We start from the raw sequence: 20,813 nt of genomic DNA, 5'->3' as shown, positions 1-20,813 counted from the left end.
TAGGGATATTTAGTTTTCCTGAAGTCATAGAAAAAGGCTTGGTTCAGATGGCTTTCTGAGATTTCTTGGTTTTGTTCTTCTCCCTGACTTTTATTCAAACCTTCACATTTCTTCATTTCAGGTGTCTTTGTGCTGCTGCTTTATTTTACTTAGAAGGTTCTTCTCATTATGGGAACTTGTCTTGGAGGAAGCCCTAATGGGTTACTTTTGAGAATTCATAGGGTCAAAAGTGCGAAAGACTTTTAGCTTAATTGTAGGCTTGTTAGTTTCACCCTCTATGGGATTGGGCGAAAACCTTCACAGTTTTATATTCTGTGTTGATTTGGCTCACTCTACTTTCCAGTAAATCTGTTTGGTATTTGGGGGTTATCCTAATCTGAAGTCCCCATAAGATATCTTATTACTTCCTCTGCTTTCTCCTCTGTGATACCAGTAATATATAATTATGTGACTGTTGGTGGTTTGTCCTCATCCATTTTTATTTTGAGGTTAGTGGGAATTCTTTGTCATTTAGTTTTGTTATAAATGTCCATCGGTTTTGGTTTTGCCATCTGTTTTAATGTGAAGATTTTGGAAGATGCAAAAACTATGCTGCCACTACAGCTGCCATCTATCCAAAATGCAATGCTCTGTTTTAAATCAGCTTCCAGATTATCCAAACCCCAACAACAAACATTTGATTGGCACCTGACTAGGCCATTTTGGGACTCTCTGTAGGGAAGGGTAGGATGGATTTGGATTTTAGGTACAGTATATATAAAGTCCCTGTTTTGAGTCTCCACCCTCTAGGCTAGGAAAGCATGTGCAGGATTGTAGCCATCTGATTTCCATCTCTGCTAAACACTGATTGAAACTAACCTGAACACAGGCTTGGCCTGGAAATAAACTTTGACAAGAAAGAAAGGGAAACTCAACTTCATCTAGAAAATCAGAGCTGAAATCCTGATGATGCACCTACTCTTTCTTTGACTTTGGGGGAGTCACTTATAGTCCTCCAAATGAAGAAACTTAGTTTATTTCTCCATTTCTAAAAAACACTGTCTTTACTTGGCTAGAAACATTGGTGGAAAGAACAAAAGATGCACTGTTTTAGAAAACTCCTTTAAAACCAGCAAATCAGCCAGGCGCGGTGGCTCATGCCTGTAATCCCAGCACTTTGGGAGGCTGAGGCAGGTGGATCATGAGGTCGGGAGTTCAAGAGCATCCTGACCAACATGGTAAAACCTCGTTTCTACTAAAAATACAAAAATTAGCTGGGCATGGTGGTGTGTACCTGTCATCCCAACTACTCAGGAGGCTGAAGCAGGAGAATCGCTTGAACCTGGGAGGCAGAGGCTGCAGTGAGCTAAGATCACACCACGGAACTCCAGCCTAGGCAACAGAGTGAGACTCTGTCTCAAAACAACAACAACAACCACCACCACCAAAAAAAAACCAACAACAACAACAACAACAAAAACCCAGCAAATTATTTTCACATTTACATTACTTTGGTAGTCTTTTCATAATATTACATCTACAGTGTTATAAAAACCAATTGTAAATCCCCTTTGGCCTTAGGACTATATGTCATTTTTTAGAACTATATCAGTAGGCCTTGAAGTGAAAATAAAAAAGAAAGGTTAACAATTACATTAGTGAGCACAGTGATATATGGTTTAAATTAACGTCTTTTGAAAGGACTAAAATAAAGTGGCACCGTCAAGACATTTGAGGATGCTCTAACAAAGATGTCATTATACAAGGAACAGCCTAGGTATTATTATTTTTAATGCAGTCCTCCTTCTTGATGACATTAGTAAATTTGGGCACTTCTACTTTTAGTGTGTCTTGATACCATTGGATCACATGACCATCTGCTTTGTATGCTTCAGGTGTTGTTTTGGCTGAGTGTGAAACCAAGTGACTAAAACCCCTTCTAAGATTCTACTATTTCAATAGACAACAGAGTGAATTTTCAGAAAATTGTATGATACTGTAGTCACTTTACTCTCCAAGTAAACTATATAAAGAATAGGGTCTAAGAATATGGTCTAAGAATCAGTGGAATAGAGAAGCTCAGGTGACCATGATTTTCACATTAATTTTTAACACTTATTTGGGAGAAGAGGCAGGGTTAGAATAGGAGCATAGTGTACCTGTTTCCTGGGCTAGAACTGAACTCACATACATAGATAAACTCAGAAGCTGAACTTTGAAGAACATAGAGTTTTTGAAACCAGTGAGACTATGAAGTTTAACCTAGGTAGTATAACTGTGTTCTGTGCCATTTAAAATAAAGACCTGGTTCCTCAGGTCTTATACAGAAATGACATCTAAGTGTGTAGAAATATCCAGAGCAGCATTCTGATACAATTTTTTCTTTAAACATTGGTTCTACAAAATGCTTTCTGAAAAAATAAACCATGCAATTAAATATGTTGAAAACACTGCATATTATATACTCCTTTGAAGAGTGGACTAAATATTAGCACATAAAATGGCTGAAAATATTAAAGTTAAGAAGCCTATGTATCTGTCTATAATATAGTGTTTCCTGATGATACCCACTCTCTTTTTTATCTTCAAAAGACTATTAATACATTAAAGAGAACTGAATATTTGAGTAGAACCTAAAATCTTTTGAATATACTGGTGTGGACTGAAAATTTATGGGAATAAAGTTGTCAATGGATTCATGTCCAGGCTTTAAATAATTATAATGATAATTTGTACCTAAAACTATATAATCAAGCATGAAAAATACAATTTCCAATTATGTTAGTGGATACAAGAAAGAACTAGAACCTCTGCTGAAAAACATGCAAAGACCTAAAATGCAATAAAAAATAAATAAATAAAGTCAAAAAGAAAAACATGCAAAGACAAGCTAAACATAAGAAGTTCTAGATATGGGGAATAGAATAGTGTGATGTTTTAGACTTAGAGATCTATGCAAACAATTAATAAGCTTGGAAGAAACAGGCAAACTGATATTGTGAACAAATAAACATTTGATCAATATAGCTGTTCTTCCTAATTCCCTCTGCCTTTGCCACATCTTTCATGAGGGCTGAACAAATCTAGTCACTTTTTTAGTCTCACTTGTTTTTGTGGGTGGCCATATAACTAAGTACTTTTTAGTAATATACAGGGGGAAAAAGGGAAATTTGTGAGAAACATCTTGCTATTCAACAACAAGGAGAAATCTAACTTATGCAAGTATTCTTAGTCCTGTATTCTTTCTTTGGATGAGTCTTGCTATCAGAAGCCTAAGGATAAAATGGTAGTAGAATCTGTGTTCTTGAGTGGCTGAACCAGTTATGGGTACTGTCTAATTATGGACTTTTATAATTTTTTTCAAAAAACCTATTTGTTTAATTCATTGTTAGCTGAGTTTTTGTTGATAGAAGCCAATCACACCCAAGTTTGTATAGTAAATGTGTTCTAACGGATGTGAGGATTTTTTGTGAGCCCTACTATTCCAAGGAAATGCAGTTTTCAATCCTAATGAGGTTACAGAGTCACCAAGTATTTATTAAATGACTATTATATATCTATCTCCGTACTAGTGATGTGAAAGAAATAAGAAACTGTTCCCACCTTTAAGAAAGTTACATACAAAAGGGATGGCACGATTTGAATAAATTGGCCAGAGAATACCTAGGGCATAAATACTCAAAATACATAGATGTGTGTTAAAAACTATGAATAGGAGAAGAATTTAGATAAGAGAGAGAACAATGATTGTCTCGATCAAAAAGAAAGCAAGAAAAATCATGTTATTTTTATTCCTTTTGTACAGTGACTGGTGCATAATAGATATTCAATGAAAGTTCATAAAATTAAAACATAATTTTAACAGTCTTGAAGGAAGTACAGGATGTGAATGACATATAGAATCAGGAACCCATTCGTGTAGGACATATATATATATATATGGCTTATACCCACAGGGGCATCTTGCCATTCTTTGAGCACATAAGCTCTCCTGCTCAGCAGCCATTGCCTCAGGGTCTTTGTATTTACTCTTTCTTCTTTGTGACATTCTTTCTCCAGTTAAATGCATGGATTACACCCTTACTCCTTAACTCATTTCAATTAATCAGAGAGGGATTTTATGACCAAGTTTTACAAAATAACATTGATCTGCCTTGTCTCACTCTCTTATCCACAGATTCTGCTGTATTTGCCTTGTTCTTTCGTGGTTTAAATGTTTTGTAGAGATGAGGGTCTTGCTTTGCTGCCCAGGCTGGTCTCAAACTCCTGGCTCAAGCAATCCTCCTGCCTCAGCTATATTTTTCTTTAGAGCACTTTACACCCACTTATTAAAATATGTTCTTTATTGTTTATTTCTCCCTTTTAGAATTATGACTGATATCCTTGTAAAAATTTTCTTTGTTGCTTTGAATAAGTTGGGTCCATACTTGGTCCTTTTGCCAGTTAGGAAAACTCAGTATCAAGCTCACATTCCTCTACTCCCCATCTCCAGGGTGGCTGTCTATGCCACTTTACATATAACTCTCCCCCACCCACCTGCCCTCACATCTTTACTTCTCCTTAGCATCCATTACATGGGCATTCAGTTTTATAACAGAATGTGGGACTTGCAGAACCTCTGCCAAAGCCCTGCTCATCCAAAATCATTTAGTGAAGGAATCCATTATGATCAGCACTTGCATAGATAAATCTCCCTTGATGGAGGCAGCTCACTAAACAGAGCAGTGGCCACAGCTCTCTTACTAATGGCATTCTGCTCTGCCTGGCAGGCAACCTGGTGGGAACTCTCCCTCTCTGGAAAAACAACAAATCACATAGAAACATCCAACAGCAGTAACAACCATATGAATAAAAATCAAATACTCAGGAGTGTCTGAAGAGAAACAATAGAAACCTAGCATTTTAGTCTTAGTGATTGCTCAAGTTTTAACCCTCAGCATGATGGAATTGCTAGTTCAGGCACCCCAGGTCCCCTGCTCTCTCATAGTTTGGCATGCTGGTCCCTGCAACTGGCTAACAGAGGCAGGCAGAAACAAAGCTCTTACAGAAGCTGACAGTTTCCTACTTCCAACACGGAAGAATCCTTTGGCACATGGAAAGAATAATTTTATAAAATGTCTTCTTTCAGTTGAAGGCATCTGAAGAACTCTTCCAAACACCTGGGATAAGGACTTTCCATTTTGAGGATAAGTGATTCACAGAAGATTCATCCCTTACTGTTGTCTATTAGCTTTTTTGAGTCACCACTCTATTTGGGAGTAGAAAGCAGAGATCAGGAGGAAGGAAAAGGGACATTTGGTGAATGTAATTAGGGCTTCACTCTTTCAATGAAGACTTTTTTCCATTAAACCAGTAAGTTCTTTTCTAATAACATGTTCCACCAAATCATATATTTTAAATTATTTGTTTAAAAAGTACAGTGAAAGACAAAAAGCATGTTTAGCTAAATTATCTTTGTATAGTATACTTCATAGAATGCAGATAATTTACTCTCATTGTATCAAGCTTATATTTTTAAGCTAATAGGAATCCTTTGAGTAGATATAAATATGCATAATCAAGAACATAGACCGGTTTCATAACCTTCTTCTGGAAGAAAATTCATTTATATAGTCTGATGAAGGGAAAGCTGAGAAAAAATTAGTAATAATCTTCAATAAGATGTGAGTTTATTACATATTAAATATGCTTTTCTGCCATGGAAAATAGAATGAAGAAAATGGATTTCAGTGGTAGAGATTTAGGTGCAAGTTGGATAAATGTTCAGAGAGTGAAGATTATTACATTGGGGAGGGGCTTAGTAATGAAGGGTGAATTGCTTTAGCTGTAGAATTCTAAAAAAGTGGAAAGCCTTGAATATTTAACCAGATTTGGACTCTGAGCATTTGGAGAGGTCACAGAATGTTTCTGTTTTCTCTACTGCAAAATGAAAGTGGCAGTTTCTTCTAGTTTTAAGAAAATACCTATTTGGAGGCAAAGGATTAAACTATTTGAAAGTTGAAGTTTTCCCAGGTAGAAGCTTCTTTACAATGAAATCTCATAACTACAAATACAAGTCCCCTAGATTGTACTCTGACACAGCAGCTTCAGTGAGAACTTTTGGTTGTGTCCTCCTCTTCTTGGGGAAACAGACTTTCAGTTCCTATAGTTGTTGGCGTGACACCACATGTAGAGTTTATTTCCCATCCTGATGACAGGGAAATGGCATGTGCACCAAGCCCTCAACAGCACTGCAGAGTTTTAGGGTGTGTGTCTTCAGTACTGAGGGAGCTGACGTTTGCTTTGCTGTTTCCTAGGAGGAAACAGCAGCTTCTGCCTGCCATATGTTCATATAACACTGCATGCCAACTTGCATGCCATATCATGCCAGCCTGGAAACAAGTATGTTCACCAGTACTATATTAGCATCATCCTACTTGCAATCTAATTAATAACTATCCGTCTTCCTGCTGCTCTTGAAGACAAATGTGAGAGCAACTTTGTCATGTTTATTAAGATTATACTTATCTTCTGGTATTTTAATATGGACAATGAAAAAGGGAAATTTCAAATATATGGAGCATTGGTGAATCTGAATGAAAGGATCAAAGGATTCTCTTTAGTGTTTTGAAACTTCCTGTGAATCTGTAATTATTTCAAAATAAAAAGTTTAAAAAATATGATACAAACTCAGGGTTGCTGTTGTGTCAGAGTACAATCTAGGGGACTTGTATTTGCAGTTATGAGATTTTATCATAAAGAAGCTTGCACCTGGGAAAACTTCAGCTTTCAAATAGTTTAATCCTTTGCCTCCAAATAGGTATTTGCTTAAAACTAGAAGAAACCACCATCTTCATTTTGCAGTAGAAAATAGCATAATCAATAGTCAATATCACAATCAAAGTTTACAATTGTAAAGTTCCTATCAAAAATTGGAACTCTGATTCCATTAGATCTTTTAAAGATCACTTTAGTATGAATGAAAGATTGAGGGTAAAGTTACAAGAGGTGAATGACGATTTCTCAAGAAGTCTAACGGCCAGATCTTTCTCTGCTTCATCACCCTGTCCAAAGTTATCCTGGAGAAGAGTTCTTTACTGTACTCAGACTGGGCAGTTGTTGAGTAAAGGGTCTGTGTTTTATTGGAGTAAAAGTGATTTCAAAAGAAATACTGACTCCAAAAGAAGTGACTATGTGTCTTAGACATCTTTACTTTGAAGACTCTCAATGTGGGTCAAATAACTGCATAAGGAATCCTTTCTTCCTGTAAACTGAACTATATTCAGGAGTTTTTAAGGACACTATGCATTTTTTTTGATAAAGGAGAACATAAAAATGTGTTTTCTTCTGAACAATAAATGGTGCAGTTTCTTGATAGTTTAAGAAAATTTGTGCCATTGATAAATAACTGAATTTAATTAGGGGAAATAATTCTTTTCAACTTTAAGAGTGAGCTAATATTGGTACTTTAGCAGTCTAAAGTTATTAAGAAGAAAGTAGCTAGCTCTTTCCTAATTTTTCTAAAAAATTGGATGAAATTAAGAAAACAATGTTTAAGTAATGTTGAAATGTTACATTTTTTACTAAAATATTCTACAATAGAAATTAAGCTGTGTAAATTCATTTGGCTAATGTATAAGCAATGAGATAAGAAAATAGAGTAAGAGTATGTTAGAATAAGAGAAGTGAAAGGGAACTCATGTTATCATGCCAGTCTTCTGAGAACTAGGTAGGGGTAGAGAGGTTGGCATGGTGAGCTAGAATCCAGAGACTCTGTAATGCAGTAGTCTCCTCATGACCATTAAACAGATGTAAAGTGACTAAGTGAATGCCATGAATTTGTTAATATATATTATAACTCTTCCTACAAACATATACAAATGCATATATATAAAAGATATACACACACAACACACATATATATTAAATGTATGTGTATATATACATATATAGTGTGCTATATACACAAATAAGGCTCCACAGATTTTGAACTTTCCACTCTGTTAATGAAAGAAGATAAAAGAAACATATTTGTAAGTAATACAATGACTTCTTTAGATTTTAAAACTAGTACTTTTCCCAATAGCATCTACAGATTCATATTTGATGTTATGAAAAGAGAATTTGTACAGTTTTCCAAACTTGTTGGAGTTCTATTAAAAGAACCAAATTTCCTGGAAGGAAGTGAGGATTTTATTCTAATTTAAACCAGACTATCAGATATATATTTAGACCAGAAAAACTAAGTACAGTGATTTGAATTGATATCCTGTACAGAAGCAGAGGTCTAAATATATAATAGCTTGTTTTATGAGCAAAACTATATAGTAAACTCTTCATTGACAATGGAATGAGACACAGATATAGAGGGGGAAAAAAAAGTAAGTCGCTTTATAAGCACTTAACTTTTTTTTTGTTTCTTTTGATTAGAAACTACAATGATATTTAGTGTAGGAATTATGATTTAATAAGAAGGTTTTTATCTCAGGAGTTATGTCATCAGTATCATAGAGTAATGCTAAGAAATTAACAGATGTTCCTGGAAAGTGAGGTGGGGGCTATGTTCCAGTTGCCAGTTGTTGCCTAAATTGAACATTTTTTTCTGATGCTCACATTATGTGGGTCAATAATTTAGGGACAACCTGTCTGTACTGCATGATATCTAGAGCCTCAACTGGGACAAGGTGAATTGCTAGAGATGGTTGGAACGGGTGGCATTCTAGAGTGGCTGGAACAGTTGAGAGGGGCCGCCATTATCATTGTTTCTCCACACAGTTCTTCTGTCAGGCTACTCTGGGCTTCCTGACAGCCTGGAGGCCTCAGGGTAGTAAGGGCTCTTACTTGGCATTTGGCTTCCCTCAAAGAGAAAGTTCCAAAAGAGGAAAAACAGGAACTGCCAGTCTTCTTAGGAATTAGGCCCAGAACTGGCAAAGCAGCATTTGTGGCATATCTTGTTGTTTCAAGCAATGACAGGCCAGCCGAAATTCAAAGGACTGTATAGATTCCACCTTTTGATAGGGGAGTGACATACAAGTACAATATAGAAGGCAGGAATTGATGGGGGGCAGCTTGGATAAGCAACAACAAGCCATGAGGAAATCTCTTAGTTAACATGGCATTGTAAACATTTGTGTAGTTTTGAAGAGATGATGCTCCATTATTTGTAATAGGTTAAAATCCATGGACTAAAAACTGTGTCTGAATGTATAGAAAGCCAATTTCAGACATAAATTCAGGTGCAGCAGAAACACAGAGAGTTGGATTAGACTCTGAAGTTGTCTCCATAGAAAAAAATAGCACAGACCATATGCTTAAATGACTTTAAACCAGTGTGTAAGAAAAATATGCAGTATGAGTCAATGTGTCAGCGAGGAGGTACTACTGGTCTTTTTAACCCTAATATCTATAATGTGTTTTAATATTTGTCTTCTTTTGTGGTCAGTAAAACTATGTGATAAAGTTGACTGAACTGCGAACATTGTATCTTAGGCATGTGACCAGGTCCCTGGGATGCTACTGAATTCCAATCTATCATCTAACGCAATTTGTGGATGCATTAAAGAAATTAAGCATATTGCAGCCGTGAAACTCCTCTAAGCAGAACATGTACTCTTCTTCTGTGAAAAAAGTGCAGAAATTCTTTCATCAGGCTATTTGCAAGTCCCTTGCCTCTCTATGTCAGCTGCCCTTGGCTGCAAGATAGCCATAAAACATTTACTGCAAAGCCATGAAGAATCCATATGTCCATTTGATGTGTCAGGCCACCAAGAAGCCAGAGCTTGTGGGGAAGCATAAGGATATCTGAAGGTGACACATGCTGTCAGTTGATGAACAGAGATGCAGAAGGGAATTCTGGCAGCCTCTATCTTGGCCTTGACAACTTGTGATGGTGACCAGGTGGGGTGTGTTATCTTAATAGTCTGGAGCTCTTGTGAATTATTTGCTGATAGATGTAAACAGCTGTTATTCTTGGTAATGGAAAGCAATTAGAAACATCTGTACTCTTGGCTATGAGTAATGCTTCCTATCCTCACTGCTCCCAAGTGCCAATTGGAAATAACTACATCATCGGGATGGTGTTGGCAATTCTACACCGCATTATGGGCTGATGATTAGTACTGAGCTGTGAAGAACAAGAGGTGAAGTATGGGGGAAAAAGGCTTTACCTGAAATTTATGAAGCAAGAAGAAAAACTTACTGCTTTATCCGGGTAACAGAAGGTAAGTACTATGTCTTCGGAAAAGGTACATTTGCATCAACCTCAGAACCATCCCATTATAAAAAGTTACTAGCTCCTAAAGGGCACAGCGTTAACCTATTCATTCAAGTCTAATACAGTGATTAAGGATAGGCTATAAAGTTGGACTGCTCAGATTTGCATCTTAGCCCTGCTACCTGTGTGACCTTGGGCAAGTTACTTTATTCTTGAATCTTAGGTTTAGTTTTCTTTACTATAAAATGGAGAGTATAGTATCAGAATGAGAATAAAATGAATTAGTATACGAAAGGTGCTTGGAGCAGTGCATGGCATGTAAACAGTACCCAGCCAATCTTAGTTACTGTTATTATTATTGAACACATACTGTATGTTTGACACTACTAAGCTCTGATATAATCTTGAGCAGCATATTCAAGATGGCTGCTCACATAAGGATCACAATTTAGTGTAAATTCATAAAAGTATCTAATCTATAGAGAGGTATATAGCAGAAATCTAAAACAGTTTATTTACATTTTTTCTTTTGCTTTTCAGGATAAGGTTTATATGGTAGTTTCCCAAGATCGAAAACTGGAACCTATGAAGGGGCCCAGATCCTACTTCAGGTCTTAGCTGTTGATGGCTTGGAGGAACTAAGAGTCTGTATATAGTTCAAGATGAATAAAAATTACTCAGAAACATTTTGTTGTTAGATCTGTTAAGTAACTATATTCTAATACTTATTTTCTCTACACAAGGAAAATATCTCTTTTTCCCCTTCTACAGGATTCCTGTGGATATCTTCTTTCTGATGCTTTTGAAGTTACACAGTGCACACACACACTGCCAAAATAAAATATAGTATTATCTATGTGCCTTATGATTTAGAGGAATTAGATAGAGACCAAATTCTGTCTGTGAATCCAGTTGTCATGGTATTTAGTTTCATGATAGGTATTGCCAAAGAAGATACATAGTTGCCATTGGAAGAAGTGATGAAGAATTAGAAGGAATTCTGGTTATAAGAAAGGGGGAAATTGAAGCAGATTTTTTGCCCTACTAGTTCAATATCATTTTAGAAACTATAATCCACCAGATCTAGACCTTATTCTGGAGTAAGACAATATTTTCACTTATTCAACAAATGTATAATGAGTTCTTCCTTTCTGTCATATGTACAGTAGGAAAATGAATAAGAATAGGACACAGATCCTGCAAAGTTACACTGATTTTCATGTGTATTGTATCGATTTGAAATTTATATTTGAGATTTATGTGACACTAATGGGTTTATCCTGAAAATAGATTTATCCTGAAATCTCACTGTGCAATCAGATCTAGAGCAAGGTTTTAGTTTCCTAGGGATAAGGATTATAAAACTGAGATGTGAAAGCTAATGGAAAGGAAAAGTGAAAGGGCTTCAATAAAAAATATGACAATTTTCAGAGTTTGGTCGATTATAACTTAAAAGGATATGCCATAAGCAACATCCTAAATGCCAGTGATTCTGGCATGCTGTTGGATACCAACAAATGCTTGTTAATTTAAGTATGTTTAAAAACCTTACAAAATAGGGCAGGAGGCCAGTCCTAGGGATTTAATTTTTTTCTTTAACCGCCTCTCTCCTCTACCCTGTCTGATTTTTGCCCCATTGTCTTCTACCTTGACTTTTATAGTAACTCTTTAATTGAAATCTGTTACCTGATCTTGTCCCCTCAAATTCATCTTCCATTCAGTTACCAGTGACTTAGCCAGTGAATATCTCATTATGCTGTTTTCTATTTTAAACCATCCTATTATTCCATATTGTCAAAAGAAGAAAGTTCAAGTTTTCAAATTTCTTGTACGAAGTTCTGAATTATGTAGTTCCTACCTCTTCAATCCTATCTCTCACATTCCCTACTTTGAAAAATTTGCTCTAAACTGCTTATAATCATCCTGCACTTCATTAATTCTATTATCTTTGATGACAATGACTTGTTCATATTTCTTTGCCTAAAAACTCCTAAATAGTTCTGTGGATATGTCTCCAGAGTTATCTCTGCCAGGAAGCCATTCTGGACCAGTCAGGGCATAATAGTGTTGTTTTCCCTGTGCTGAATTTTTGCTTCACCCTTATATCATTTCATATTACATTATATCCTATCATATCTTGTTTTTAGTTTATCTGTTTGAGGTCTAGACTGCTAGATACTTGAAAGCTATTATAAAATCACATCTTATTGCTATAAGGATTCTCAACACCCTTTATAATACAGGTCTTAGTACATTTGTCTTGCTATAACAGAGTAACACAGACTGGGTACTTTATAATAACGGAAATTTGTTTTCCACAGTTCTGAGGTCTGGGAAGTTCAACATTAAGATGTCAGCATCTAGGCATTATTGCTTCATCCTTATATAGTAAAAGGCAGAAGGGCAAGATAGAGTGAACCTGCTATTGCAAGCTCTTATTATAGTAGCATTAATCCATTCATAAGGGTAGGGCCCTCATGACCTAAACACCTCCCAGAGACCTAACCTCCTTAGACTGTTGTTTTGAGGATTGAGTTTCTAACACATGAATTTTGGGGAACACATTTAGATCATAGCAGTAGGTTCCCAATAAAAATATAAATACTATCATAGTAATATATATCAGTCACTGTCTATGGGCCAGGCACTATACTAAGTGTTTTGCATACATTTTCTCATTTAATCCTAACAAATCTAGGAGATGAGCACTATTTTATTTTCATTTAGGAAATGAGAAACTGAGGCCCAAAGTAAGTATGTAACTTGCTTTAGGTCACAGTTTGCAGGTGGTGGAGCTGGGGTTATAATGCAAGTCTGACTGGTTCTTTTAAGTATTCTGCTAAACTCAACTAGAAATTTGGGATACATCAGACAAGAAAGCATAAAGATCTCTGATCTTGAGAAGCTTATATTCTAGTGGAGTAACAGAAAATAAAAAGCAAAGATGATAACTAAGCTAATTGTATAGTAGCTTGGAAGGTGATAATGGGGGTATCTCAAATCTGGGTCATTGCTTTGCTTCTCTAATAACCAATCTTGGCTTTGTGAACCCACGGCTGGCCAGAGCCTCTGAGCCCCTCTGTGTGTGCCAGATAGGATATTTTGGTAAAATGACATGGTTAAATGAGTTAATAAAGGTGAAAATATGTTGTAAACCTGTTTTATACCTGATTATTGCAGAACATCACTACTTCCTAAGGTGTTAGTTTGCAAGCCTTAGAGGATGCAACCCAGGATTCATAGATACTAAGCGATACCCCAGCCTCTCTGCCTTAATCTAATCCCTGGTGCTACTGGGAGGATGGGAGAAAAGGGGGTGCTCTTGAAGAAAACAGCAGAAATAAAAGATCTGTTCAGGGAGATGTGCCTATTTCCCCTCAGATAACCAGCATGGACAGCATTCATGGAAGTTTTTCCATTTTACTCTTGGGATACACAAAGAAAAGTTCCGAAGGTATAATAATGCTGTTTGGCTGGCCACATGGCGGCTCACACTTGTAATCCCAGCAGTTTGGGAGGCTGAGGTGGGCAGATCACAAGGTCAGGAGTTTGAGACCAGCCTGGCCAACACAGTGAAACCCCGTCTCTACTAAAGATACAAAATTTAGCTGCGCGTGGTGGCAGGCACCTGTAATCCTAGCTACTTGGGAGGCTGAGGCAGGAGAATCACTTAAACACAGAAGGCGGAGGTTGCAGTGAGCTGAGATCCCGCCACTGCATTCCAGCCTAGTGACAGAGTTAGACTCCATCTCAGGAAAAAAAAAAAAATGCTGCTTCACAAGGAGCAACTGAATCTCTGTCTCTCTTTGTTTTGTTTTTGTTTGTTTGTTTTTTAGGATTTATAATGTTTACATAAAATATAAAAATTACAATGCAAGAAAGTAATGCCAAGTGCTGAATGTCAGTGCAAATTAATAACTTCCATAAAAGTTTCCAGAAGACAGTGATGATTGAAATCTGGCAGATTGTGAAGACTTTAGAGAGGCATTAAGGTTCAAACTGTGCCTGGAAAAGAGGCACAGTTCTTCCTCCAGATACCATTTTGGTAAGACTAGGGATTACTGTGCCCTACCATAACCAAAGAGTGGGCATGCAGCCTGATCCAGGTTAATTAAATGTTATTTCCCTGGGATTTGGCTCTTGAGACAAAGAGTGACACAAGGCCAAAAAGTTGTTTACACTCACTCTTCCTGGTGTTAGGACCCTGATGATACTATTTTTTAGTTCCTGTAACTTAGGTTCTACTTTGGTTGTTACCCTTTCTGAGTCTGTCATGGTTTTTTTGTTTGTTTTTTTGCTCCAGCTTTTCCTTCAATTCTGATACATTTTGATACATTTTTTTCCTATTAGGTTTCTGAGAGTCAGTTTCTTTTTCTTGTGCCTGGCGAATCCTGACTGATATAGGTGCTTTAGGAAACTGTGGAGTTTGAGAACAAAGGGGGCATCTTTCATTTTTGTGTGTATCCAACAACAATGCCTGGCTCTAAGACACGTATTTAATTAATGTTAACTTAAATAAAATGTGTGTGCATGGACTGCACTGAGTGGAAGTGTTCATATGATGGAATGAAGAAAAGTAACATAAAGAAAGTTATATAGGGACTGTGTTGAGGAAAGCCTTGAAAGACAGATTGAAGCCTCAATTTTGGGGGCATTGGGAAGTCTTGAAAGTTTTTGCATGCAGGGTTGCAGGGTGTGATGAGTGAGGGAGTGATAAAATAACAGTGTTTTAGGAAAACTAACACTTACCAATGCTTTCCAGGCTCTGGTACAAATGTTTCTTAGCAATTAACTCACCATTTCCTCACAACTGTGTACAGCTGGGTACCATCATTATCCTGTCCCCAGTTTAAAGATGAGGAAACTAAGGCACAGACTTACCAAGCAATTTACCAGTCAAACAGCAAATGACAAATGTAGCCAATCTGAGAAGCATTTAACTACTTCTCTGTCTCCCTCCATACTCTGGCTATGCAGATGGAGAAAACATTCTTAAGGAGGCAGCAAAGAATCCAACTGTAGAAATGATGAGGCATAGATAAATAAATAAATATCATAAAGTAAGGGTTGTCAGGACTTGGCCTCACTGGACATGGGCTGATACAGGATAAAATTAAGGCCCATTAATTACTTAGCCAGTAATTTGTCCATTAATTTCATCAAAATTTATTGAGTACCCACCAAATATCGTGCACTGTTATATCTGCTAGTGATACACAGTGAACAAGGCAGATGAGTTCTTTATTGTCAAGTCTATATTCTACTACAAGACAAGTGACTAATAAACAAATAAAAAATATCAGGTAGCCATAAGTGCTATGATGAAAATAAAAGAATAAGGTGATAGAGACTGATTAGGATCTGATTACCTAGACGGTACCCAAGGAAGTCCTCCTCTCTGACTCTCTGAGGAATTAGCTTGTACACACTGAGGAGTTATATCCCTATTATCTGCCACAGAGCCTATCAGGGCATCCAAGGGAGAGAATACAGTCATGGGTTCTTAGTTTCTGTTTCTGATTAGGCCAGTAAAGCTCCTTCCTCATCCTCTTTTCCATTTATCACTAGAGACAGAAACTAAAAACCATGGCTGCAGGCTTCCAGTAGCCTAAAACAAAACAAAACAAAACAGAACAACAACAAAATAAGGCAGGTTGGACAAGCTCTAGTCCTTTTAACAAATATTTGTTGAATGAGTGAATGAAGTGATTTGAGGAGCTTGAAAATCAAGAAATTACATTTTTCCAGGATGGCAGGACAGTCATGAAAGAAACAAAACTTCTTTCAAAGATCTGAATCATGGGAATTAACCAACCTTCAAAAGATCTAGGGACAAAGTATACTGGCATGGGGACCAGCAAGCACAAAGCCCCAAGAGAAGAATTAGTTTGGCATGCTTGAAGAACCCAAGTAAGACAAGTGTGTCTGGGATGTGGCGGGAAGAGAGTATAAAGAGGTAAAGACAGAGAAGTAAACAGCCCACATTATACAAGGTGCTTAGGGGTTTTAATTTGGAAGTTTTAAATAGAACAGTTGCATAATACAAATTCTGTTTTTTAAAAAATGATTCTGACCAATGTGTGAAAAAGGAATTACAGTATGACAGGAGTAAAAGCCAAGCAATATGTTAGGAGACAATAGTAGAAGTCCAGTTTGTAGCTACTGAGACGGAGTTCATGGATTTGGGAAATATTTCAGAGGTAGAATTGACGAGACTTGCTAATAGGTTAGATACAGCAAAGAGAGGAAAGGAAAGGTTTTCTAAATATTTCCTAGATCAACTAGATAGATTGTGATATGTTGATAAGTTTCCTAGAGCAACCAGACAAATTGTGATCTATTGATGTTTGTTAAAAACAGGAGAAAGGTAAGTTTTGCAAATCTAAGAAGTTTTGTTTGAGGCATGTTAATGAGTTGCATATTAGAAATTCCAGTGGAAATGTCAACAGGTCAATTGGATGGAAAAGCATATTTCCGGTGAGGTTCAAGGCTAGAGAAATAAATTTGAGATCACTGGAAATTTGGAATTCTTTAAATCCTTGGAACTGGATGAAATTGCCTAGTGAGGGGGTGTAGAGAAAAGAAGAAAAGGATCACCAGGTACAAAGTCTGAGACTTTCTAATATTTCAAATCTAGCAGAGAATATGAAGCCAGCAGAGAAATGGCCAGTGAAAATGGAGGAAAAACCAGCAGAGTGAAGTATCTGCGAGCCAAATCCAGGGGGGCTTTTGAGGACAGAAAGGGTCAATATGGCCAATGCTGCTGAGAAGTCTCTAAATATAAGAGCAAAAGTGTTACTGTTGGATGTGAAAACATGTAAATCATTGGTGATCTCAGGGGCAATCTCAGTGGAAGGTGAGGCGGCAGAAAGCTTTCAGGAATTAGTTGAGGAGAAAATAGAAGGTCATGCAATAGAGGAGACTATAGACACCCTTGTTCAATCATTTTCACTGTGAAGGGGATAGTATAAAGGGATAGTAGTGAGTAAAATTTCAAGAAGTTGTTTTTTAGTGCACAAACCTAAAGTTTTTTTTAATGCTAATGAAAATGATCAAATGGAGGAGGAAAAGTTAATAATGTCATAATTAGCAAGGTGTTTTTTTAGAATGCTGAAACATGGTGAAGTGTACAGTGGAGACCTGGGCTTTGATAGGAGGACCACACCTTCTATTGAAACAGCAACAAAGGCACAGATACAAGTAGTAATGCAGGTAGATGGATATCTTTTGTGTGGGTAAGATGTGGGAATTTTTGTTTGATTGCTTCTATTTTAATCAGAAAAGGCAAAGGCAGAATTTCAAACCTGGGTAATTGAGAAAATAATGGAACAAATCACACACACAAGCGCAAAATCTCTAAAGGTATATGATAACTTCAAACATATATAGGGAAGAAGAATGTTGGTAAATTCTTCAGTGGGGTGCATTTAAAATCAATTACATACTACACTGTAGCTTTTGCAGCATTGGGCAAAACCAGTAGATGGTGGTCTTAAGTTGCAAGTTGCTTTTACTCTAACACCTGTCAGCATGTGAAATAACTACTGCTTTCTACAAAATGTCGAAATTCACTTTTCTATTCATCAGATACCATAAATTGGATGAAGGTGACACATGAGAGCATTCTGAGCTGACATGTTAACTGTTGTTTATTTTTCAAAAGCACTGTTCTGAAAGAACACACACAGAAAATTCATCACAATACTTTAAAACTATACAGTGCTTTTATCAGAAACAGATATACATGGCTTCATCTATTGTTTATCCTTTCTTTGAAAATTAAAAAAAATGATTTCTGATTTAGAATGCTGTCTGTTGGAAGTCTGAAAAACCAAGACCAACTCTAAGCTATATTCACTTAACATTCTCTGTTGTTAAATGCACTTTTGAAATTCAATTGCAAGAGTATTACAATACCTTGTAATTATGCAGACTGGCTAGAATTAAAGACTTTGGAAATTAATTTTGAGTTGAAATATTAAATTAAGTAGAATGTTTTATCATAATGGCATAATTTAAAACTAACTAAAAATAGCATTAATAATAATCATGATTGCTCTCCTTTCATTAAAAGAAGAGATTTAGTACTAAATTATTAAATGATCAAATTTACAGTGCCCAAGTTAGTAAAGATTTTGTAGTAGTGTAAATCATGCTACATGATTTCTGTCCAGTGACTATAGCAAATTAGTCACTACAGTAAATTTTAGAGGGTGTTAATAATACAAACACTTCAATGTTAGAAGCTTTTGGTAGAATGATACTGCACACATCCTTGGGCATTCAAATATTCCATTTTTTTTCTCCCAACAGTGTTTTATATAACAGTCATGAGTAGTATCAAGGATGGACAATTACACCTTGAAAAACAGAAAAGGATAAGCATTTTATTTTTATAAGCCAATGACTTGTGAGAAGTGATTTCTGCTTCCCAACATTAACCTTTGTCCTCTTTCTATTCAACAGTCTTCTGATTTTACTCTGAAATTGTACTATGTTCTAAGCAGAACATATGTTGCTCATTTTCCTTAATAATTCGGAGATCAACTGAATTTAAGAGAATTCTATAAATCCACAATGGCTAGAAATGCTTACTTTTAAATTTTACTTAAAATGATCCTAATATACACACTTTATTTTTTCATAAATGAGTAAACTCTACTAATATACAAATTGTGACACAGTAAGCAATCTAAAATAGAAAGCAAATACACGTCAACTTTTTAAATACTTGAGCAATGAGGGTGAGGTGGGCAAATAAGGTAAAGGGATATTTGCCTTGTTTTTTCTACGTATTTCTTAAAGAAAGTGTTTATAGATGTTTTAAAGCATATATATACTATAGATTTCTGTTTAATATCTTTGAATGTCTCCTACTTCTTTAGTCATGAATGTAATTTTTAGTATCTGAATCATATTTTGGAAAGTTATCAGATCTGAGAATCTCCAGTCACATGAGATGACAATTGATTGATACAGATGTAAAAATGCTGTGACTCACTCAAGTAAATTTTTAAAATTTTAATTCTTTTCTAGTATAATAATCAATGTCAATAAGGGATTTGTACTACAAAGAATATGTGTTACATATCTGCTAATAGGTAATGGAAGTTTTGTAAAGTTGTGGGCAAATATTTCGCCTCACCAAATTTACCATTATAGAATAATTTCTGAGACTGTTAGAATTATTTTGGACTGGGTTGTTAATTTAGGGTATACCAGCCATTTGTTACTTTTCTTTGACATCATAACATTTTGACCATGAGTTCTTTACCCCATCTTTAGCATTAACCCCCAAAACATTTTGGCACATGAGAATACATGTTGTTACAAAAGAACTCTCATGAAAAATATGGATTAAAGATAGTATGGTACAAAATCCAAGTAGTGCACTCTCCTTCACAAGGCTTTGAGGTGTCATTAACAAGAGTCTAGTTATTAATAGTCACACATTCTTGGTCATTTATTTTGCATGTTTATAGCATTTTACAAAGTGCTATGTTAGTGAATTCAATATAACTGGTATATTTATAGCCTCAAACTCACTGTAGTTTGACATAATTGTGTATATATATTTTTGTAACATATTAATTCCACAGCTGGGATATTCAGTGGAGAACCACATATGTCATATTAAGACATTTAATTAGACTCAGGAGTCAAACAGACATCTGAAAACATCTATCGACTCATTAGTACTGTTACAGTAGCTCCTTTGGCTTTTATATAACTCAGGAAATAGGAAATCATAACATCATAAATAGTGTTAATCTGAACCTATGATGTAGCCAGAGCAATTTTAAGCCGATCATTTCTCACTAGGCTAATACTAGTCAAGTCTCTTATTCAGATAAGTTTTTTTTCTTTTTTCTTCTTTTGGCTATTCAGTGGCCAATGAGGTGTAATAAGTTTTAGCAAATTGAGGCTGAGGTCTCTTAGGTTAGCTTTATTCTTTGCTGTAAATTATAGCAGCTTTACAACCGCTTAACACAGCTCTTGAATCAAGAAATGTGACACCTGAATTTTTCTGTTCAGGCTGAATGACTGGCATGTGTGTGTGTGTCTGTGTGTGCGTGTGTGTGTGTGTCTGTGTATGAGGGAGAGAGAAAGATAGCACCCCTGGAATTGAGGATTAAAACTGCTGCTCTCAGATTATCACACTGATTTATATTTTAACTGTTGGGCAGCTGAAGTGGCAACTAAACAGAATCTTAATAGACTAGTATTTTCCCACATTTTTTTCTCTTTCCAGATTGTAATTTGGTAAATTGTTAAATATTTTAATTGCACTCAGTATTCCATCTTTGGTTGACATTGAGTTGAACTTTGGGTTTTGGATTTTATTTTGTATGTCAGGCTCAAAACAATGAGGTGTGACTTGAATGACTTGCTTCTCAAACCTTGCATCATTATTTTAAACACAGCAAAGCCAGTCTCTGCTATGAGAAGGCCCCTCACCTGCTAAGCAGCTGGTTTGGGAAGGAGACACTGACAGCAGAGGGAACTGGTGCAGGAGATTCTCTTCTCTCAGCAGCTTTTGATAGGTCAGCAAATCAGAATTGTTTGCTGTTTTCCTTCTTTCCCCGTTGACGTGTCATTACAGAATGGGGTGTTTTTTCCCCCAGACTATATTAGCAGAAAC

At 36.2% G+C, this 20,813-nt stretch overlaps 1 protein-coding gene and 1 long non-coding RNA gene across 12 annotated transcripts in view; one reads left to right on the top strand and one right to left on the bottom strand.

Moving 5' to 3' along the window:
* Positions 1-20,813, bottom strand: part of NAA11 (N-alpha-acetyltransferase 11, NatA catalytic subunit) — a 230,093-nt gene that overhangs the window by 165,509 nt on the left and 43,771 nt on the right. For 2 of the 7 annotated variants that reach the window (XR_013533056.1, XR_004740833.3), the window contains one exon: positions 18,899-20,797. The exons of 4 other annotated variants lie outside the window; for them this stretch is intronic. The gene's annotated coding sequence lies outside the window, so the exon portion shown is untranslated. Of the gene's footprint in view, positions 1-18,898; positions 20,798-20,813 lie in introns of those variants that run through there. One more of the 7 variants, XR_013533055.1, reaches the window with a different exon arrangement.
* Positions 1-20,813, top strand: part of LOC118152263 (uncharacterized) — a 317,803-nt gene that overhangs the window by 279,014 nt on the left and 17,976 nt on the right. For 2 of the 5 annotated variants that reach the window (XR_013533061.1, XR_013533063.1), the window contains one exon: positions 9,448-11,566. The exons of the other annotated variants lie outside the window; for them this stretch is intronic. This is a non-coding gene — a long non-coding RNA (uncharacterized LOC118152263). Of the gene's footprint in view, positions 1-9,447; positions 11,567-20,813 lie in introns of those variants that run through there. 5 annotated transcript variants of the gene reach the window in all.

The sequence above is a fragment of the Callithrix jacchus genome, chromosome 3 (assembly GCF_049354715.1).
Source record: "Callithrix jacchus isolate 240 chromosome 3, calJac240_pri, whole genome shotgun sequence".
NCBI lineage: Eukaryota > Metazoa > Chordata > Mammalia > Primates > Cebidae > Callithrix > Callithrix jacchus.
This window is presented reverse-complemented; position numbering and strand designations above follow the sequence as displayed.